The sequence below is a fragment of the Tinamus guttatus genome, unplaced genomic scaffold, assembly GCF_059628265.1.
Source record: "Tinamus guttatus ecotype Peru unplaced genomic scaffold, ASM5962826v1 Tinamus_guttatus_pri_ptg000182l, whole genome shotgun sequence".
NCBI classification, from domain to species: domain Eukaryota; kingdom Metazoa; phylum Chordata; class Aves; order Tinamiformes; family Tinamidae; genus Tinamus; species Tinamus guttatus.
This window is the reverse complement of record NW_028288716.1, coordinates 633125-640026: the sequence shown is the minus strand read 5'-3', so window position 1 is coordinate 640026 and position 6902 is coordinate 633125.

Sequence of the window (6902 nt, the reverse complement as noted above, 5' to 3'; positions counted from 1 at the left end):
ATGGAGGAAGAGTAATGCAATAGAAACCTCAGAAATTTCATAAGAGGTTCAGAGTTCTGTACACGGGATAAAATAACTACATACTTTAATACAGTCTGGAAAATGACTGGTGAATAGCAGTCATGCTGGAAATAATTGGAGCTTACAGCAAATGACAGGTTGAATACAAGCCAACAACATACTCCTACCATAAATACAGCAAATCCAGAGGATAAAACAAAGTTACAGTTATCCTTTGCTCGGTACTGGTGAGGTTGTGCTAGGAGTATTGCGTCCATGTGTGGGCCCTAGAATTCTAAAGACATGTGGAGAAACTGCCCAGCACTGTAACATAACCTCAAGCATTGTAACTCTTTAACACATTATCATGGGCAAAACAGTGTTGACTCAGGAAAATTTTACTTTATTGCCAGCTAACACAAACTTCTTACCACAAACTCAGGCATTGAAAACAAACAAACAAAAACACAGACAAGCACTTAGGGAAACATCCTTCCTCCCCCTTTCCAAGCTTAGCCTAAGCTAAGCACATCCTCTCCCCCATCTAGTCTCAGCTTCCCTTGTTGCTATAATGGGTTACACTCAGCCCTTTCCAATTACTTTGGTGAGGCAACAGACACCATAAGAGCTTAAGGTCGGGCATGCAACAGTTTCTTTCTGCTGCCCTGAGTTCTTCTGCACTGAATTTTCTCTGCTCTTCCCCACTTCTCAAGTGTTGCTGCTCTAGAATGAGCTCTCCACAAACCTGAGTCCCTTCAGGGATGTACCTGCTCCAGCATGGATCCTCCATAGGAATCTAGTCCCTTCAGAGATATACCTCTTTGGCATGGAGCACCTCATTCCAAGAGTGCATCTCCAGCTACATATCTCCTTAAAAGTTTCCACTTCTGTGTGTCTCCCAAGAGCATCTTCTCCAAACATCACTAGCAGCTATCGCTTTTTCTTATATAAAAGTTTACACAGCAGTAGTACATGCTCCTCTGATCCTTAAAGCACTATGGGCTATTTCCATTTGCTGGACCAGCTGGAGACAGCTGGAACAAAGGACGCTTCATAACCTCGTCCCACACAGGGTACCTCTGCAGCTGCCTGCTCCTGAAGCCCTGACATTAATGCCATGTACACTTGTGAATACAATGTAATGCTTACAACAATGACAAGCATACAGTCTTTTCCTTTATACAAAAATATAAATCTTTCCAAGCTCCTCTGGGCTTCTCAGCACTGGTGCCTTCAGCGGAATCTATGCTAGAGGTCAGATTCCCTCTAGAGGGGTCCCTGCTCAGCTGTGGGTCACAGTCCTTTAGCAGTATCTCGGCTCTGGTGTGGCTCTTCTGTGGGCTATAATCCCTTTGAAAGTGTCCCTGCTTTGGGGTAGGTCCTCCACAGGAATATCCTGGGAATGTTCTTATTCCAACAACTCCTACTGCAAGGCTTTAGCAGAACATGGGCTCATCTCAAACTGGATAACAAGATCTCTCTTTCCTCCCCAGACTCCACTTCAGGAAAAATGTAAGCTTGAAAATTCTGCTGCATGATTCTGCTACCATGTAAAACAAGACGCATGTAAGCATAGCCATAGTGCAATGATAAATATGCATATGCATGTGAATAGTGAAACAAATGTGAAACAAATAAAGCTCATGGTAGCAAACTGGAGACAAGCAAACTCCATTTGAACTCAGTTCTCTCGCATATCAAGCCACTACTCTGTTTAACACTTTCCACACTAAACCCTGAGCTTTGCCAAACATGGCCACAGCCTTGGGAGCTTCACCAAATACAGTAGTAGCCACAGCATCATTTTTATTATAATAGCCACAGCAACGAAAGGCATATTTGAATTAATAGTACAATATAGTCCAATAGTATTTTAAAATACTTCAAGTATTTAATACTATGTGTTATACCACTTAGACACATACAAATAAATTGACTGCCGCTGTGATTGCTTTTCCCACCTCTTCAGCCATTGTTCACTCCTTAACTGCTGTTTTCTAATGCACGCATTACATATATTTAAAGATATACGTGTATATAGACATACGCACACAGAACCACGCAAACGCAAGTCAGCTGGTCTACAGAGCGCTGCTTCTAAGGGTCTACTTTCCCACAAGACCTTCTAGAGCAGCCTGAAGATGGTTAGATTACTATGATGACTACAGCAAGCTACTCTGTTTTCCAGAGGACTCTCTAACTGTCTCACACATAAACAACATATACAAACCTACATTAGCTAAAGGAAAACACCCAAAGCATGTCCCTCCTTGTGCTTGGTGTCAGTCCTATGTATTATTTTTAAGATGCTGTATGTAAATTTAGCCATACAAGTGCCTTCTGGGCAGCCTTCTACTCGTGCACTTGTTTAAAACAAACAAAAAATGCCCAGCAAGCCTAAAGACCTCTACCACTTTCTGCTCTAGCAGCGACCTCTCGTGGGCAGGGTGGAAAATAATATCTCCTCTTTTTCACCAGTACTCTTGAACAACATCCCTTCCAAAAGCAGCAAAGTGTGTGCTTCTAAATTCCACCTGCTTAAAGAACCTCCAGTACTTTGCTCCTTGGCAAGAAAATAACTGCAAGCTAAGAAAGTAATAGAAAGGATAAGAAGGAAGATCCTCTCACTGATAAATGCGTATAAATAAAATTACAGATGAAATTCAATGTTTTTTTCCATGTGTACTACTTGGTCCTGATAGGTTCTAAATTAGATACTATTTAAAAAGAGTGATCTCTGCAATATTATAAAAAGTGCTATGAAAGCATTAGTTCAGTGCTCAATAGCTGTCCAATAAAAAGAAACAAAAACTTATCAGATTTTAGAAAGTATTAGAAAAAGGAATACAAAACACACCGGTAAAACATCACTCTATAAATCCACAATACAACGTCACTCTATAAATCCACAATACAAAACATCACTCTATAAATCCACAATAAGCATACCTCTTGAATACAGTTATGTCTTCTCCTCTACCTGACAAAGGATACAACAAAACAGAGAGAAAAAAAAAAAAGGACAATAAAGGACAAAATAAATACAGCAGCTGCTATGTAAAACCAGCAAAATGTATAGGACTTAGAAGAAAAAATAAAAAGAGTATAGAAGAAGTTTATGGATTGACTAAGGAAAGCAAATATGGAACCCTTATTTCCTTAAGTTTGAAAACAGAAGAGCAGGGGATCATCAAAATATAGTCAAACAAATCAAACATTTAAAATGAGAAAATACCTATTCATGCAGTATATCCTCAATTTGCAGAGCCACGTTTTAAAGACGGATGCAAGTTTACTTAAGATTTAGAAGTAATTAGTGAAGAAGATTTAGAAAGAAATTAGGCAAAAAAAAATGGAGGATCAGTCTACAAGGAACTGTTAAATGTCAAGTTCAGGAAGACATCGAGCTACAAACCGCTGGAAGCTGGGAGAAAGCACCCAAACAAGCACCACTCTGTTACAGCATGTTTCTCTAGGAATCAGCTATTATTTTGGGGGCAGTTATACTGAGCTAGATAGACTTGTCTGGTCTAATACAGAGATTTGTTTAGTGCATCCAATAATTCTACCACAAAGGTATGCCACTAAAATAGAATGAACATTTAAACTGGTATCCTTTTTTTTCTTTTTCATAAACAAAATTGAACACCAAGTGAACCTACATTACGCCTGCTTCTCTCATCATGGGAATTTTCATATGCATTTGCATTAAATACACATGATAGGGGTAAGTCATCCCAATAGGAACTACTGGATGTCTCATCCATAAATAAAAGTTAAATGTATTTGTTAAAATTCACCACTGAGGCTGCCATGTCAGAGCCCCAAAGACTGGAAATGTCACAGTTAAAGTTACACACTGGCTTAATTTGTTACCTTGGGTGTTGTATTGCATACTGCGTTACAAGACATAAGTGACATTTACATTCAAATCTCTGTGCCCTAGAGAAAATGTTTTGAGGAGTAAATAATTATAAACACCACTACAATTTCTGCAAGGTCTAGTCCTATTAAACTGAATCATCAATGATATGGATGAGGGGACAGCAAGTTTGCAGATGATACAACGCTGAGTGGAGCGGCCAACACTCCAGAGGGCTGTGCTGCCGTTTAGGAAGCAGGTTGGAGAACTGGGCAGAGAGGAACCTCCTGAGGTTCAACGAAGACAACTGCAGGGTCCTGCACCTGGGGAGGAATAATCCCAGCTGCCAGCACAAATTAGGGGTTGACCCTAAAAGAAAGCAGCTCCATGGAGAGGGATTTGGGAGCTCTGGTTGATAACCAAACCACTGTGCCTTTGTGGCTAAGAAGGCCTATGGGATGTGGCCTGCATTAGGAGGAATGTTGCCAACAGATCAAGGAAAGTCATCTTGCCCCTCTACTCGGCTCTGGTGAGGCCACCCCTGGAGTATTGTGTGCAGTTCTGGGTTCCCCAGTACAAGAGGGATGTGGAACTTCTAAGAGTTCCACACTTACATACACTTACTTCCAGCATGAATGACAAAGATGATTAAGGGACTACAGCATTTACCGTATGAGGAAAGACTAAGTGAGCTGGGTCTGCTTAGCCTAGAGAAGATTGACAGGACGTCTTATCAATATGCACAAATACCTGAGGGGAAAATGTAAAGAGGATGGGGCCAAACTCTTCTCAGTGGTGGCCAGTGATAGGACAAGGGGCAATGGGTAGAAATTAAAACTCAGGAAGTTTCATCTGCATATGAGTAAGAACTTCTTTCTTGTTAGGGTGACAGAGCCCTGGAATAGGTTGCCCAGAGAGTCTCCTGGTGGAGTCTCCTTCTTTTGGATATCTTCGACTTAGGTGGATGCGTTCCTGTGCAAGGTGCTCTAGGTGACTCTGCTTAAACAGGGGAGTTGGAATAGATGAGCTCTAGCGGTTCTTTCCAATGTAAACCATTCTGTGGTTCTGTGAAAACAGCAACACTTTCAGCAACATCAGCTGAACACTACTGTGATGCTTCTCTTACTAGTATTTCTGTCTGCTCTGGACAGTTTTTTTAAACCAAATAATTTATATGAGTGTTCATCACCTGCAAGTTTTCCACTGAGTAGCTGCCTGAAACAAGTTTCTTCATTATTCTCAATGTTGCAAATGAAGTTACAGGAAAAAGTTGCACTTTAATTAGAGAAAACAGAAACAAAAAAACACCAGATTATGGTAAACATTCCCAGAACTGTAAGTCATCTCAAATTGACTTACACCAATAGAGCACTGCCTTTGCCGGTTTTCTTCAGTCTGTTTGCCATCTGTAAATGGAAACAGTTCACTGTCTACACATGAATATAATAATTTTTCATCTCTGGACTCCATGCGAGACAATCCAAAATGCACTACAGTTTACTACACTAAGTATTACACTTTACAGTACTACACTGTAGTACTACAGTACTACACCATAGGATTTGAACAACATGTAGTAAATCAACTATATGTCACATAAATTAGATCAAACAAGGTATTTGTTATGATTTGTCATGATATTAAATTTATGATTCTATGGGAAAAAAGCATAAAAGTAAATCACTAACAGTTAAGGATCAAATTAATAATATGCACTTCACTTCTGGTTTTTGCTAGATTTGAATGTGTGACTTGTTAAACTTGCAATGAGTGAATTGACTTTCACAAAAACAAACAAATAATCCCACTGATAGGACTAGAGGAAATGGCCGGAAACTGAAGCACCAAAAGTTCCACAGGAACTTAAGGAAAAATTTCTTAACAGTGAGGGTGACAGAGCCCTGGAACAGACTGCCCAGAGAGGTTGTGGAGTCTCCTTCTCTGGAGATCTTCAAAACCCACTTGGATGCAGTCCTGTGCCACATGCTCTAGGTGACCCTGCGCGTGCAGGGGGGTTGGACTAGATGATCCCCAGAGGTCCCTTCCAATCCTAAGCATTCTATGATTCTATGAAAAGCCAACGTGAAAAGCCAGGATCAGAAAATTAAACAATTACATGCACTGAACTCTTCCCAACAATATAAAACATTATCAGAAGTAGATTGCACATCAAACAGCAACATGAGGCAGAGGCACCATTCAAATTAAATAAACTCTTTGGCTATGGTTTTACAGTAGCTTGGTGACAGCAGAGAAACAGATTTTCATCTTTTGTTTCAGCAATGACTGTGACGTAATGGAGAGGCTTGTGTGCTTCTTCTAATCTTGACTTTTTTCTCCTTTCTTGGACTTTTTGATCTGCTCAATCCTTTTTTTTCTCTCCTCTCACCTCCTCTCCTATGTTCCATATTAATCATCTACTCAGTCCCAACCTCCGCAACCTCCACATCATGTTTCTCCAACCCCACTAGAATTCTATCTTTCACACACTAATCATTTGTCCACTTCGTCCCAGTCCCTCCTCTCCTGATGTCACAACCAACAGAGACAAATAATAGGCAACTTGACAGAGAAAACAAGATATTCTGTCACTCACTGTACCCCTTCTCCCAGGCCCAATTAAAACCAGGTTTCTCACCTATCTCAGCTCCTTCTGTCAATGCAACTTGGCCTTCTCATAAAACTAAAAGCCCCCTTGATTCAAGGAATTTCTTCTCTTTTCTTGGAGTCATCAGAGCATTGCACTGAAAATAAAGAACCTAAATACCTCCTCAGTCTAGTGCACAACTGTTACTCTGCTTTAAGCTGCACCACCCTTTATAGTGCCCTTGTCAAAATTTAACCAAAATTTAACCAAATAGAAAGTGAAGTATTATGTCAAATTCAGGCAAGGTTCCTCCTTTGGTCTTTAAATAATAATTATTATCATTATTATGGTCATTCCTCCTGCCAAAAAATCAAGGCAATGCCTCTACACAAAAGCCAGGAGCATCTCAAAATAATGGAATTCTCAAATTCAAAAGTGGGATAAATGACACAT